At 56.5% G+C, this 6,175-nt stretch overlaps 1 long non-coding RNA gene across 1 annotated transcript; it reads right to left on the bottom strand.

The window, feature by feature from the left end:
* Nucleotides 1–2,293: 2,293 nt before the first annotated feature.
* On the bottom strand, nt 2,294–5,962 carry LOC125926437 (uncharacterized). The gene is made up of 3 exons (XR_007459099.1): nt 5,527–5,962; nt 4,917–5,168; nt 2,294–3,140 (listed from the first exon to the last, which is right to left on the bottom strand). It is a non-coding gene; the product is annotated as an uncharacterized LOC125926437 (long non-coding RNA).
* Between the last annotated feature and the right edge of the window lie 213 nt (nt 5,963–6,175).

Raw genomic sequence — 6,175 nt, forward strand, 5'->3', positions numbered from 1 at the left:
CACAGAGTGGAAAAGGAGTTTCTTTTTTTTTTTTTTTTAATTTTTTTTAATGTTTTTTTATTTATTTTTGAGACAGAGAGAGACAGAGAATGAACGGGGGGAGGAGCAGAGAGAGAGGGAGACACAGAATCGGAAGCAGGCTCCAGGCTCTGAGCCATCAGCCCAGAGCCCGATGCGGGGCTCGAACTCACGGACCGCAAGATCGTGACCTGAGCTGAAGTCGGACACTCAACCGACTGAGCCACCCAGGCGCCCCAGGAAAAGGAGTTTCTAATGCTTCCCACTGTGAACCCACAGAAGACCTTCAAGGAGGAGGGGGCTCGAGGATTTCAGCAGATCGGAGGACAAGACCCACGTACCCCTTGTCTACATGAGGTCCAGGGAACCCCAACCGCCACAACAGCTGGACAAATACCCAGGCTGGATCTGAGATTTAGGCGGAACTCCCAGTCCCCTATGCTGGCTCTTGGGAGGGATGGCGAAGGGAGTCTAGGCTTTTGTCCAGTTTTTCTGGGGACTTGGTAGCTGCCTGGGGAGCCGGAGTGGGTGTGGCATTAGCCCATTTCCCCATGAACTAGAGCTGCAGAGCAGGAGTCAGATAGAGCAGAGGTGGGGAGAGGGGAGGAGGCTGGTGGTACTGCGCCCTGCGCCCCAGCCTGGTCTCATCTAAGCTGGCCTCGGTGCCAAGAGACGGGACCTTTGTCAGCAGGATAGACTAAAAATAAACTAGGCGTTGCCACTTACGCCGTAGACCTGAGTCTCATGACTTGGGTCTCTGTGTCCCAGTGAGGAGGTAGCATGACTCCATGGTACTTTGGGGGATGAAGGAGGAGACCATCAACGCCCCCTCCCCCAATAAAGGTGAAAAAACAGCAAAGGACCCCCTGAGTTCATCTCAAATAATTCACTGATTCTTGAAAAGAGACAGGAGAGGCGCGCGGCCAGAGCTCTGGGCTGCCAATTGAGGAAGTCACCAGGAAGTCTTCTTGGATCGGAGGTGCTTACAGCACTTAGCATCTTCTGCCCCGGAGGAGAATTCCTGGTAGGACCTTGGCCTCTCCCACATCACCCCGACTGCGAGCTCACTGGGGACAGAGACCTAAGTTTGGCACAGCAGGCGGACACGGACAAGGCTCCTCTTTCGAAGACTGTCAGTTCAGCCTCTTAAGGGCTTCCTCAGCCCGTCTTGGCTCCCGCGGTCCACCCAGTGGTCTTCCGAGAAACACCAATCGGATCCTCTAACTCTGCCTAAATGCCTTCAAGGACTCTTCACAGCCACGGCAATAATCCCCAAAGTGTGCCCGGGAGCACACCAATCCCACGAGATGCTCCTGAAGAAAGAGTGTGGGGGCTAGCACGCTTGGGAAAATGCTCTTTGTTGGAACTCCCCACCCCTCGGAGATTCACAGTCCAACATAAGCACAATAAAGGCCCTGAGAAGTCCTGCAAGGTTCCAGCTTGTTTACAGCTTCCCAAACTTACGCCGTCACACACCATCTTTTTTGCAAGAAATACCTATCAACAGCCAAAATACAGTTCAATGAAACATACCTGGGGAAGCAGGGAACTGAATGGTAAAGTCCCAAGTCCATTCAGGGAGGGGAAGGGCAGCTGTGACACGACCCGGCCCTGCCTATGGAAGCACTCAGGGAGCATTCAGGGAGCAGCACTGGCCCAGGGTGCCAGAGAGGAGGTGTGGCTTTGAGGGGGTATGACAGAGACCCTGGGCCGGGAGAGCCCTCCAACAGCTCCCCTCCATATGTTGTCTCCGCATCTGAACACGGATGTCATGGGCAAAGTGTGTGCATTTCTGGACCTGGTACACCCTGAGTAGATCTTGGCCTCTCATTGGTCCCAGCAGTCCCCAACTGGGGGGGGGGGGTCTCTGAGATGGTATGCGATTATGAGAGCTCCCCTCAACAGAATATTCCAGCTTGTCAAGTAGACAGTCATAGAGGCCATTGTCCCAACAGATCAGCTACAGCAAGAACCTTCTATGGTAGGAAAAAGCACAGGCTTTGGAGGCAGAATCCTGGGCCCCCATCCTGATCCCCTCATTTACTGGGAGCTGTGGGGCCTTGGGTAAGTCACACAATCTCTCTGAGCCTGTTTCCTCCTGCGTAAAATGGGGAAATAACAGTTGCTTTCAACCTTGTTGGTGAAGTCAGCGTTCAGACCGAGATCTTGATGCCTCCAAAGCCATTTGGGTTCATGGCCCTGTGGTTTGTCTCATCACCTCCAAAGTTCTAGAAGTTTCCCAGGGTAGGGTTAAGTCGTATCATTCATTAATTCATTCGATCCAAATATTTATTGGGCACCTACAGTGTGCCACGCACTGGGGAAATAATGCCAAGGAAAAACAAGCCAGGTCTCTGCCTACGTGGAGCTCACATCTGGTGGAGATCGAGTCATTTACTCATTTATTCAATACCGAGCCACCACCACCGCAGGCCCGGCACGGTGCTGGGCTGAGGCCTGTGTATCATGTTCACAGAACGCTTTTGCCATCGTTGTTCTATTTGTTCCCCGTGACAATGTGACGAGACAGGAAGTGCTGGGGTTACTACTCCATCTTGTAGATAAGGAACTACAGGTTCAGGAAAAGCAAATGGGAACCTGAGCCAGGAACCAAGATTCTCTTCTCTCGGCAGGAATTCACTGAAGGCCTCCTCTGGGCCAGATGCTGTGTTCACGGTGCGGTGCAAACGTCCAGGCCAGCTGCATGGAGCGGACAGCCTTTGTTTGCCGGCCTGTCACTGTGTTCCTTCGTCCTCTCTGAGACCCTGACTCTCCCTCGCCAGGCCCTCAGCCATGGACCTGTCACACAGCAGGGTGCACATGAACTGATTCCCCGAATTCCAGCCGCTCAGCTGTCCCCCTTCACGGCCCAGGAAATCCTTCCTGCACTTGAACTTCTGTACCTTGCAGGCCAAAGCTGGTCCCTCGCGGGGGCTCTTTTGAGTGGACCAGTGCTCAGGGAAGACCGGAACAACGCAGCCTCTCCCCAAATGCCAGTATATGAACCGAAGGCGCGGCAGACCTGCACCAGCAACCAAGCAGGTGTTCACTATGGGCCCCCCTGGGGCTGAGGGGAGGAGCAGGGAGCCAAGCGGATCTTCCAAAGCCAAGGAGGCTAACAACTAGAATAGGAGAGGAAAAAAGAGTAGTGAGGGGGCAGAGTGATGAGCCCATCATCATTTCACGGGGAGCGGGGCGGGGGGCCTGGGAGCTAAAGGCAAGATGGGATTCTGGACAGAGGAGCTGCATGGGAGGGGGGATAAGGGCACCAAACACCCAACTCCCATCAGCTTAAATGAGCATTTCCCAGCTGGGCCAGACGGGGCTGACGAATCCAGTCCCCAAACCCCTTCTGAGTACCTCCTCCTCCTCCCCCTTCCTTCCCCCTTCCCCCTCCTCCTCCCCCTCCTCCAGAAAGACCCCTCAGATCATCTGCACGACACCAGAGTGTTCCCTGTATGTCTGCCCAGCTCCTGTATCTACACCCTCCCGTGTCCTGAGCATGCTCTATCCCCTCCATCTCATGGGGGTGGGGGGGGGGGCTCCGGGAGGGGGCCGATGAGACTGTGCAGGTTTCTGGAGAGCGCCCCTTCTGCAGGCACAGAGTACCGACGTCCTTCGAAGCTTCCTGCACCTGAGCTCCCCCGGGTCCCAGGCCAGCACCAGCTTCAGAGACCTTCAACTCCACCGGATCCTGACTGTTCCGCAGGTGTTTACAGCCTGTCTCCCGCGCTCCTGGCACATGGCCCTCTGCCTGGACCCTGCCTTCTCTTTCATCCCCTGCCTCTGGTTCTTACCCACGTTATTGCTCTAGCCCTGCTGGCAGTGAGCAGTCTAATCGAAATCATGCTCACTGCAGTTTCGTGCAGGGTTGTGCAGGGTTGTGCAGGGGGATGGGTAGCCTGAAGGACCCCGGGGTAGACCCAGGGGAGAACTCTCTGGTCGAGGGGAGTATTCTTATGCTGTTCGTATAGTTCACTCCAGTGCCTTCCCGAGGAGGAGAAGTTTTGCCTCCACGAACTCACTCATTGCCAGGAGAAGGTAGAGCCACGTCTTTCCTCTTTTCTCTGCCTGGGCTATTCTTCTATTCCCTCAGGTTTCAGCTGGGACATCACCTCCCTGGGGCAAGCCCCTCAGCTTCCCTGGCTGCTCAAATGCTCCGTATATGCTCTCAGGGCATTACGTTCTCCCTTTCCTGTGCACTGATGACCATTGTCCTTCTGACTGCATCGGCGTGGCCATTTAACTGAGGTCTGCTCCCCACAAGATTGCGGGTTCCGTGTGGGCAAGAGCCAGGTTGCCTTTGCTCCCTCTGTATCCTCAGGCTAATGCAGTGGCTGACACATAGCAGGCTCTCAATAAACAGTTGCCGTTTGAACGAGTGAGGCCCGGATGAGGGAAGTACCTGGTGGAAAGCCACCTGGTAGGCGGTAGTCAAGCTAGGACCAGGGACTCGGAGCCCTGGGGCTAACTCCCAGGGTCTAGCTGGGGAAGCCACGCCGTCTTCTCCATCGCTCTGCTCCGCCAGCAGAGTTTGCTACACGGCAGGCAGTGTCCAGGGACTGGGTACAGAGGAGGGTGCCAGCTAGAGTAATGAATCCTACCACAGTCCCCGCTGCGGCTGCTCCCCCTCAGTGGCCTGGCCCTCAGCCTTGGGAGCCCAGTGCTGGCTACACCTTTACCCTTGAAAGGGTGCTCCCCAGGCCCATGCCAAAGCAGAGGAGGGGGGGGGACTTCAGTCCCTTGCCGAAAGGGCACAGACCCAGTGGGAAGGAGAAGGAAGAAAAGGAAGAAAAGAGAAGACAAAGCATCCGTGAAAAACCTGGGGTGACAGGAGCAGGGCTCATGGGAGGCAGGATATTGGCCTTTTGAGGAGACACCTTGGGAAAGCGACTCACCCACTCTGGTCCTTGGGTTGCCCCGGGGAAGGGGGGGGGGGGGGGATCACAATCTCTCTCTTTGGCATCTCTCTCATGGGAAGGGAAGAAATGAAGAAAAGGCCATCTACTGCCCAGACAGAGCCTGGCAGCCTCCCCTGAGCAATCCTGGAGGGCTTTCTGGAGCAGAGGAACTTTCTGGAAGCCACAGGCAGCCTGGCAGAGTAGCTGAGAAGCAGAAGGCAGCCGGCAAGGAGAAGTGGGGTGACCAGACTGTAAGGGAAGATACAAGGGGGGTAGGAATCACCCCTCCACCTTGATCTGTCCGGTCATATCACTGTCCTCTCAGAACCCTCCAGAGGCCCCCATGTCATCCAGACAAAAACCAGAGACCCTGCTCCCTGCCTTCATCCCCTGTCTCCACCCACCCTGACTCCCACCGCTCCTCGCCAGACTTCCAACACTTCACCATGCTCTCAGGCAGCTCCCTCCTCCTGGCCGCTCCCCCCCCCCCCCCCCCCCCCCAGCAAGGCTTTGCTCAAGTGTCACCTTCTCCAGGAAGCCTCCCCTGAGGGTGTTATTTAAAATCGCAACCCTCCCCCCACCCCAGTGCACTCTCCATTCCCTTTACCTTGCTTCTTCCTCCCCGGGGCACTTACAGCCCACTCATTCTCTCCTGAGAAAGCAAAGCGGACTCCACGGGGCAAGAATAAGGGACGACAGTCTGCTGCTGTCTCATCAGCACCTGGGACAGTGCCTAGCACGTAGTAGGTGCCCCATACTGATGGATGAAATGGCTAAGAGGAGGGCAGGGTCCAAGGGGGTGGGGAGCCTGAGAAGAGAGAGGGAAATCACTTCTTCAAGCTCCTTGATCCGCTGGCTGGCGGTAAGGCGGCCCAGAGTGGTTGGTCAGCTCGGGAGTAGTCGCCCAGCACGCCTGCCCCACGCCCTGTGACGTCTGACCCAGCGCTCCCTCCTCTCTCTTCAGAGTCCTCCCTCGGTGCCAGTGCTCCTGGCATCTGGCATCCATCAGTCCTTTCCAGAAGTCCCTGTGAAAAAAAAAGGGGGGGGGGGCTAAAACAATCCCAGACTGGGGGCAGGCAGGAATGTGTGGGTGAGCTGCTCCTGTCCCCTAGCCCCCTCCTCCCCCCCACAGCTCTGCCCAGAGCTGCCAGCCCCCTGCCTTCACCGCCCCCCAACACCCACGGGCCAGGAGGAGGCTGTTACCAACCACACACAACTCCCAGCTCCGGATTTGAGGGAGGAGGGGGGGAGCTGGC

Source organism: Panthera uncia, chromosome E1 (assembly GCF_023721935.1).
Source record: "Panthera uncia isolate 11264 chromosome E1, Puncia_PCG_1.0, whole genome shotgun sequence".
Classification (NCBI taxonomy): domain Eukaryota; kingdom Metazoa; phylum Chordata; class Mammalia; order Carnivora; family Felidae; genus Panthera; species Panthera uncia.